The following is an 8,663-nucleotide window of genomic DNA, read 5'->3' as shown; positions in this document are numbered from 1 at the left end:
CCCCCCCCCTTCTACTCTGGAGCACATGTATAGACGGCCTATGACATGAAAAAGTAGTTGCATGCGGTGGAAGTACTGCTAATGATCATCACTGTGGGTAAAGTAAAAACAGTCTGATCTTACTAGAGTCTGCTCTCTTGGAACATAGGGTTTGCTCCAAGGATCTGTGAGTTCATGGGACGACCATGACTAGTATGTGGGAGACTGGGCAATAACAGCACCTCACCGAAGTTTGTGGATGTAATAACCACCTTCCATTTATGCTAAGTGAGGAAACAATTAAATGTACCTTTGTTTATTACTACTGAAATAACTGAACTGGTGGAATACCAGGACCCAAGGCACAAACTGTATATAAGCCTGGAAAGTGACTAGAGCAGGCAGTCCAAGAGGATGCCCAGAGATTTCATAAGAAACATAATAGCTGGAATTGATTTTTAGTGGTATGTATGGCAGTGTAGGAGCAGAAGCAGAAGCAGACAGAGGAAACAAAGCAAAAAAAACACAGACAATATTAACCTGACAGAATTCAAAATGAGAACTTTTTGAGCAGAGTGCTAGCTGGAAAGATATAAAACTGTGGCCAAGAAAATTGCCTCCTGTAGTTTGATCACATTCAGGTAAACTGAAGCTTGTATATGATCTGTCTAAATAAACTGGACTTCATCTTGTAATTGCAAGAACTCACATATTGGCTAACTGCTGTGACCAGAAAAGGTAATGCTAGCATTAAAGTAAGGTTTAATTTCCAAGAGAAGTAAAGTTTAATTTTGAAGAGAAATTGTGAACTGAAATTCCAACTGAATTAAGATGGAACAAGCAATGGGAGATAATTGCAAGAATTAGAGAGGACCAAAAGGAAGTAAATGAGACCAAAAGGAATTGATTCAGATGCAAAACAAAAAGGTGAAACTGCAAAGCAAATTAAAATGTCACCAGGTGGTTTCAGAATGGATTAAGGGATGACTTGCAGTTGGAGATGAAATGTTGGGGGGAATAGCAATGACACAGTATCTAGACAGATATGGGAACCCAACTGTCATGTTTCTAGCACTGAATGGCAAAACATATCAAAGGAGTGAGCAGAAACATGACTGTCATGGATCAGAAAACCTCTGTTTTTCCATAAAAATGGAGAAGACCAAGAAAGTTGTGGTCAGCTTGCCAGCAGAAATAAGCTGTAGCAAGGACCTGAGAAACTGAAAAATCACCTTGAGTTCTAGCCACCACTACAGCCTGAAAACCCGCATGCAGCAAAAGGACCAGAAGCACCACAAGGCTGCAAACCTGAGTGACATGGTGAGGCTGAACTCTATCAGTGACAGGTGCCCACATTCTCCCTCTCCTCCCAAGTCTTGAGGATTGCAAACCACCTCTGTCTGGATTGAGTCTTACACGGTTTACCCACTCCTATCCCCAACCGTAGCCAGACACTAGGTAAAGACAGAGATTGCAGGGCCTGGGTCAGATGAAAAAGCGAGATTGGGGAGGAAAGCAAAGAGAATTTCATGGACTAGTGAAAGGCAACTGCCTAGATATGAAATTGGGCTAATGACAGTTATTCAATTTTTAGGTATGCTAAAAAAGGCTAGGCAATAGTGTATCCACTGAATCACCTAATTTATCTAAAATAGAAACAGAGTGGGATGGTGCTCCATCCAGATATGGAAATGATTAGATTTGAGAACTGGACCTATAGAATTCAAGTACAAATTTTTAATTTAATGTGGACAAATTGGAGATATTCCAGTGGAGGGCAACAAAAATGGTTAGTGAGCTGGGACACACGACTTCTGAGGACAGGCTGAGGAAACTGAGCTTATTTAGTCTGGAGAAGAGAAAACTGAAGGAGGAATTTAATAGCAGCCTTCAAGGACCTGAAGGGGGATTCCAAAGAGGATGGAGCTAGACTGTTCTCAGTGGTGGCAGATGACAGAACAAGGAACAATGGTCTCAAGTTGCAGCAAGGGAAGTTTAGGTTAGATATTAGGAAGAATTTTCTCACAAGGAGGGTAGTAAAGAACTGGAGCAGGTTACCCGGAGAGGTTATGGAACCACTGGCTAGACAAAGCCTTGGCTGGGATGATCTAGTTGGGGATGATTCTGCTTTGAGCAGAGTGTTGAACTAGGTGACCTCCTGAGGTCCCATTCAACCCTAATTTTCTATGATTGTATGAAGTCAGGATAACGGATCAACAAATAATTGTTCAGGTTTCCATTATAACTAGCAAATTTGTAATAAATATCAGGAATGGGGTCTTAGAAATTCTTTCTATGTGAAGCGGGGGCGGGAAGGGGATCCAGTGAAAAAGTTGTCTTGCATACTGGGGCAGAAAGCAGAACAGCTACATGCTGAGGCAGTTTTACAGAAGAGGGAAGATGGGGATGTGGCTGAGACTTGCCTTGAGACCCAGGCTCTTAGGAAATCTTCATTTGGAGCTGAAACAGGAACAGATTCCTGAATGATGCCTAACAGCAGATAGTAACAAACAGAACACAGTTCTTACAGTTTTAAATTGTGAAGTAATGATCAAGGAGAAGTCAGTGTATGTGAGTCTCTGGGGTTTCTATAGGACGTAAGTGAATAAGTCTAAATAAGCAGTCTAAAAGACTTTCTGGTTAGAAATGGAGTTGTTTGCCTGATCCACCAAATAAGAAAGTTGACCTACACTGGCCCAGCATGACTCCAAATATTGGTTAAATGCTTAGGCCAAAATGGGTAACCTTTCTATAGTAAATCTAAGGTAACAATATCTCTTTAGGTAAGGAAGCATTAGTAACAAGATTTTTCATTTAACTCATGCAGGGAACTGAATTAAAACTATTATACAGAAATTTGAAGAATATTGCACTCCACATAAAAATGAAACATATGACAGATGTATTTTAACATAAGAGTGTGAAAAGGATGTGATTCATCTCAGACCAAAGAGCCGGTCTTCCAGTTTTGGGGCTAAGTCAGTACCACAGGTTCTGAATGACTATATATTTATGATGGAAAGTAGTATTTGTAAATAGTGGTGTCACAAGAGGTCGCCATATGGTCATATAAGGTTGTCACTGGACCCAGACAAAAGCTGTGGAGCAATAGCAATCCCAGAAAGGTGGGCAGTAAAGGACACATAATTGTTGGCAGCAGGTTGAGACATGGCACATGACCAAACCTAATGGACTTGTTGCTTCCTTATAACAGTGGTGCTGATACCTTAGGTCAAAGCTGTAGGTCCGTATGATAGCATGGGGTACATCAAAGGCTAATAGAATCTTGTTAGCCAGTTTTAGTTAATAGCTTGATTACACATATTTGGAATTATGTAGTGCCTTCATGTTGTTCGATAACTGTTGGTATTCTCAAGTTTGGCTAGAAGAGAATGATGCAGGAAACTGTTCCTTTCAGAGGCTCTGGCATGAGCCAGGTGGGATCGTTGGTGGTCCAGTAGCAGCTCAATTAGAACTCAGACCCTGAATGAAGCAGATCTCTGTTGCTGTTTGTCTCTTGTCACAGTTGTAACTAGAGAACCTATCTGTAACTTATTGTTCAGGGGATATACATGCTAATTCTATCTTCAGCTATGTTCTGTAGTCCCTTAGGTGCACACATCCTCCTTCCCTACTTTTGTTTGGAAATGGATCCCTTAGTATCATTTTTATATAGTAAAATTAATTAAAATAACCTTTTAAAGCAAAACTTTTTATGACTAGAACTGTTCCAAAGTCCACTCACCAACCCCTACCATGGGAGTAATGGAATCTGTCCCCAACCAAAAAATCATGTTTATTATAATATGTTAATGTCAGTATTCCTTCCTTGATAAGTTAAGGACTACGAACGGGCAAATCAGAGCACTGTAACTATGGGATTTTGTGCCACTAGCTTCCTACTAATTAATATTATTAATAGGATGTTATCAAGATAAATAACTCCTAAATCTGACCTACCTTTCAATAGTCATTGCTTTTATGAGACTTTTGTTAACACCCATTTATACACTACATTGTGCTGCCTAAGGAGTAGTTGATGTCAGACTAAATTCCCAGGAATTGTATAGTGAAGAGTCACAGAATACATTTTCTTAACAAGTTGCTTCACTGTTGGTCAAAATAGGAAAGAGATTTTAAATGAAGATCCAGAGAGCAGGTCACAAGGAAACCGATGCTTGTCTCTCCAGCAGCTCTGCTATGCTGATGGATATTCCTTTTAAATAAATAAGGATTGGATTAGAATAGATTACCTGCTCTAGAACTCCTCTGCACTGTTCTGTCTCTAATTACTATTAGTTAAAATGTTAACTGCAGCAGTGCAGCATCCATTTGCCTATTTGTCTATGATTGGCAAGGAACATAATCCTGTAAGTAGTCCCTCCACCCCACTCCACTTTGTCCCTGATAGCCCTCCCACAGTATTCCACAGAAAAAAGATCAAGTGCAATAATAAGAGGTACAGCCAGTAGCTTCCTTCTGTGCAGCAAATATATGAATCCTCATGTCATGATTGTATTTTTTATTCAAATGTCTTTCTATGACCTGGGGCAATGTGGCTAATGGTAACCTGAACTAGTCAGCAAAATAAGTGAATATGGAAGGTTCTTATTTTCCTCTTTCCATCTATCTGTTGATTGATGTTGTACCTCATTTATCAGTCTCTGGACTGATGCATACCCATCATCAGCAGAATCAATGAAACACAAATTAAATGGATGGCACAATAGAGAAAGGCCCAGATAGCTCTCTGATCATCACTTTTACCACAAGGTGATCAGCCTAATTTTGCTTGATCTTGTTGCCTAGCTGTTTCACCTTTAGCAAACAGCATCTTGTTACCAAATCTGCCCATTACTTTGGGGTGTGCTCATTTATTAGGGATAGTTTCTAGGGTCTTGGTGATTCTGTCAATGTGCTGCTTGTGTTACTATACGGAGCTGTATTTCTCCCTTCTGCAAGCCCTCACCCCCAGTGGAGCTATCTTGCAGGACTCAATCTCAATGGGCTGGGTTCCTCCAGTCACCAAATCAGTCATACACACAAACACACACAAATTAACGTGACACGCCTGACCTGGCCGGGCTGATCAGCATGGACAGGCTGACACCCTCATATGCCAAGAATCAGTTCGTAAGAGCAACAATAAAATGCAGTCAGACACAAGCACACAGGTAAACAAAATCCCTCTGAATCCGGCTGGGTGTCCAGCTGACACCCTCATGGGCCAACATTCAGTTCATAAGGGCATGTCTGAGTCAAACTGGGTCAATCAGCCTATACAAGCTGATCCCCTTATGTGTTTCAAACTCAGCACGTCCCAATCTTTGGCCTCTTGATGAGCAGACCCCACAATAATTTGGGCTTCACAGGGATCTTTAGCATAGGTAAAAGAAGCGTTGCTGCAGAGCACGGGAGGAAAGAGAAGCAGAGAAGGAAAAATATACCCAATTACTACCAGTTTGACTATAAAAGTTATTTATTGCTAAGCATATGAAATATATAACGGTACTAGTAGTAATAGACATGCAAAAGAAAAACAAACACCAACAATGACAATACTACCCTGGTTTCACTAAGTATTTGGGGAAACTTAGCTCAAGCTTAACTGATACAGTTCAGGTTCAGAAGTTTATGCCTAGAAAGAAGACAGAGAACGCTGGGATCTCACCTAGTCCACGGTACTCAGGCTGCAAAGCTGACAGGCACAGTCTGTAGCACAGTCCTTGAAGGGAGAGATGATCTGTTCTTCCAGCGTCCCAAGAACGACAGGGGATGGTGTCAGCACAGGGGTTTTCTTCTTCTCCTTCTTTCCTCCTGCTTCTACTTCTTTTCCTTCCTTTTCCTCTTCCTGTTCTTCCTCTAGCAGCACACACACTTACAGATTTTTATACCCTCAGTTCAGCTGCTCCGTAGCACCCTCAGTAGTGTAAATCATTGTCTTTTCTATTGACAAGGGGTTATCTGGTTTGGACCATCTCAGGAAACTGATTGATAATCAGGAAACACTTAAGATTAGGGAGTAACCCAAATACTTGGGAGCCAGCTTGAAATTCCTATGGGTGGCAGATATACTGATGGGATATCTCATGGTTTCTTCAGGAACAATAGATAGCTTGCAGCATCAGGATTTTGGATTTTTACTTGTTGTGCACAAGCCTCAGCTTAGCATGACTTTTCCAGATCTTACTATAGTCTTTTAACAGACTTAAAGCAATTATTGGGGTGCTCATAACCTTTTGTGGAGAGGACTCCCACCAGTCGTCTCGGGAAAGATATGACAACACCTGGGATTAGGGCTCCAGCAGGCTGGATGCTGTGATGAACCCTTAACCATTGTTCAAATGTTGCCCATACCCCCTCTGACTCGGTCTCTTGCCTCAGCATTCCCTAACCCGGCAACCGAGTTTTAGTCAATCAAGTTTAAATAGGCCTCCCATAGTGGGACCGGGGAATGTACGGCCCGAGATGCCTATTAAACTTAGAGCTGTGTGTGTGTGTCTGGGGGGTGGAAAAGTCCTTAGTAAATCCAGATTAGAACTGGTCTGATAAATGCTGAGGTGGGTATATGTGAACATGGGTTGATTAACATTTGAAGCACAGATTCCCCATCATGCAGTGCTCTCCTGCTTCTCTGGTCCCAGAATTCACTGCAGTCTCTGCTTCAGGCTTTCTGTTTTCCATCTCTCATGTAAATGAGACCTAGGGCAGTTGATTCACTCTTGTCACCCTTATCTGGTGAGGGTCTTAGGTGCGTCTCTCACTGCATCTTAATCAGTTTCGTTTAGGTAGAGGAGGTGGGGGGGGTGAGTCCTTTGTGAGTCAGACAGACTGCATCCTGTACCAGGGTTGCCCAAGAATACACAGCTGAGACGTAACAATCTTGCTAGTGAACTTTACACACAGATGGCCTATATTATTCAATGCAGAGAAGTGTGTATGCATTTATGTGTTCAGGGGTGAAGGAGGATACGAAATATGTAAGCCAAACCTCTTCTCTAATTCTTATTTCTATGTTTTGAGAATCTATTTCTAGGTATTTTTACAACTCTGAAACACACCCTAAAGCCCAGAAACGCACCAGATTTGGGAAGTTCAAATCTGGATCCTGACTCTGAGTAAGAATAAAGACAAAGACTGTGATCTTCCTCTTTTTTCCACATTGCAATGCATACTACAGAGGATTACAGAAAAGCTCTGGCAGTAGAAGAAAGAAGGCAATTTTGCTACATGCTTTCTCTCTTCTGCCTGACCCTGGAATACAACCTTAGGGAACTGGGCTGTGTGTGGGTGCAGGGATGGGATCTGTTGAGGCAGGTGTGTACCTGGCATGATCCATTCCAAAACAAAGGTTTACCACAAAAGGTAATTAAAACTGAAAAGAAGATATTGGGTGGGGATTCCATAATAGGCATCCTTGTCTTGCTAAACTTTAGCTGAGGCAAGAGGTACTCAACAATGCTCTGTTCTCTTAGCGTTTTATCAAGGTATATTAATAATTTTTAAAACTTAAATTCTGGGAAACTAGGAAAAGCAGCATTTGGACCACTGAGCCCCTTACATGCAAACTGGCATGGTCACAAAATACAGAGCCTGCACATTAGGAAACAAGAAATATAAAATTGAGGTAGTGCTTATGCAACTTCAATGCTTCCCAACACTGATGCAGAGATGAACTGAGGACAGTGGTTTGTGGTATCTGGCTTGTTCACATTTGCAAAACACATTGCAGATGAATAGGTACTTCTTTATTTTATAGTGCCCAGAGCCTAAAAGTCTGCGTGCTGTGTCTCTCCATTTTTTTCAATTTGTACCATGTTTGACCTGGCAGCAGGGTTATGTCTGTATTTTGACAGTCAATTCACATAATGATAGGTCACTGTATTCTTGTTGTTAGCATGTGAGTTATTTCCTCCTCTCCATTGCACAATGACCTTCAAGATTATCACAGATTTGAATCAGAACTTCCAAGCAGTCCATCACACCTGAGAAGACTATGTAGATTAAACATGCGTTACATAACAACAACTACTGAATTTTAGATTATTACTATGACACTCCCTCATAAGGACGCCATCAGTATTGCTGTGGTTTTAAAAATGTACAGCATCTGGCCATCTGTAGTTATTTCTAGGGGTGCACTGATAGAGATTTTTTGGGCCAATACTGATAGCTGATTTTTAAGGAGGGATATCAGCTGATACTGATCCGATTTCCGCTATGCAGTCTGGCAGCTTGAAGAGCAGTGTCTGGCTGGTGAGTCTGTTGTGGTGGAAGGGGAAGGGGAGGGAGAGGGCATGGTGGGGGGCAGATTGAGGCCCCTGCAATGAGGGAGGGAGTGGGGCTAGGGCTGGTGCAGGGTCAGGGGCAAGTGCTGCCCAGCCAGGGCGAGACGGGGCAGGGCATGGATCGGAGCTGCTGCTCATCTTGGAGGCACGGGGAGGGTGGGGTGGCTCCCACCACTGTGCACACCCTGCGATGGCATGGGGGGGCATGTGCCCCGGATCTGTGCATAGTGGGGCAGCTGCCCCTATGGGCTGGGACTACATCAGGCTCTTCCCAGTGGAGGCTGGGCTGGGCTGGGCTGCACTCGGGATGGGTGGTGGTGGCACTGGGAGGGAGGTTGGGGGCCTACAGCAAATTTGGGGGTGGCTGGAGGCCCCCCCCCCCCCCAACCTTCCCCC

Source organism: Alligator sinensis, unplaced genomic scaffold, assembly GCF_000455745.1.
Source record: "Alligator sinensis unplaced genomic scaffold, ASM45574v1 scaffold73_1, whole genome shotgun sequence".
Lineage (NCBI taxonomy): Eukaryota > Metazoa > Chordata > Crocodylia > Alligatoridae > Alligator > Alligator sinensis.
The sequence above is the reverse complement of the archived record's forward strand: the minus strand, read 5'-3'. Positions refer to the sequence as shown.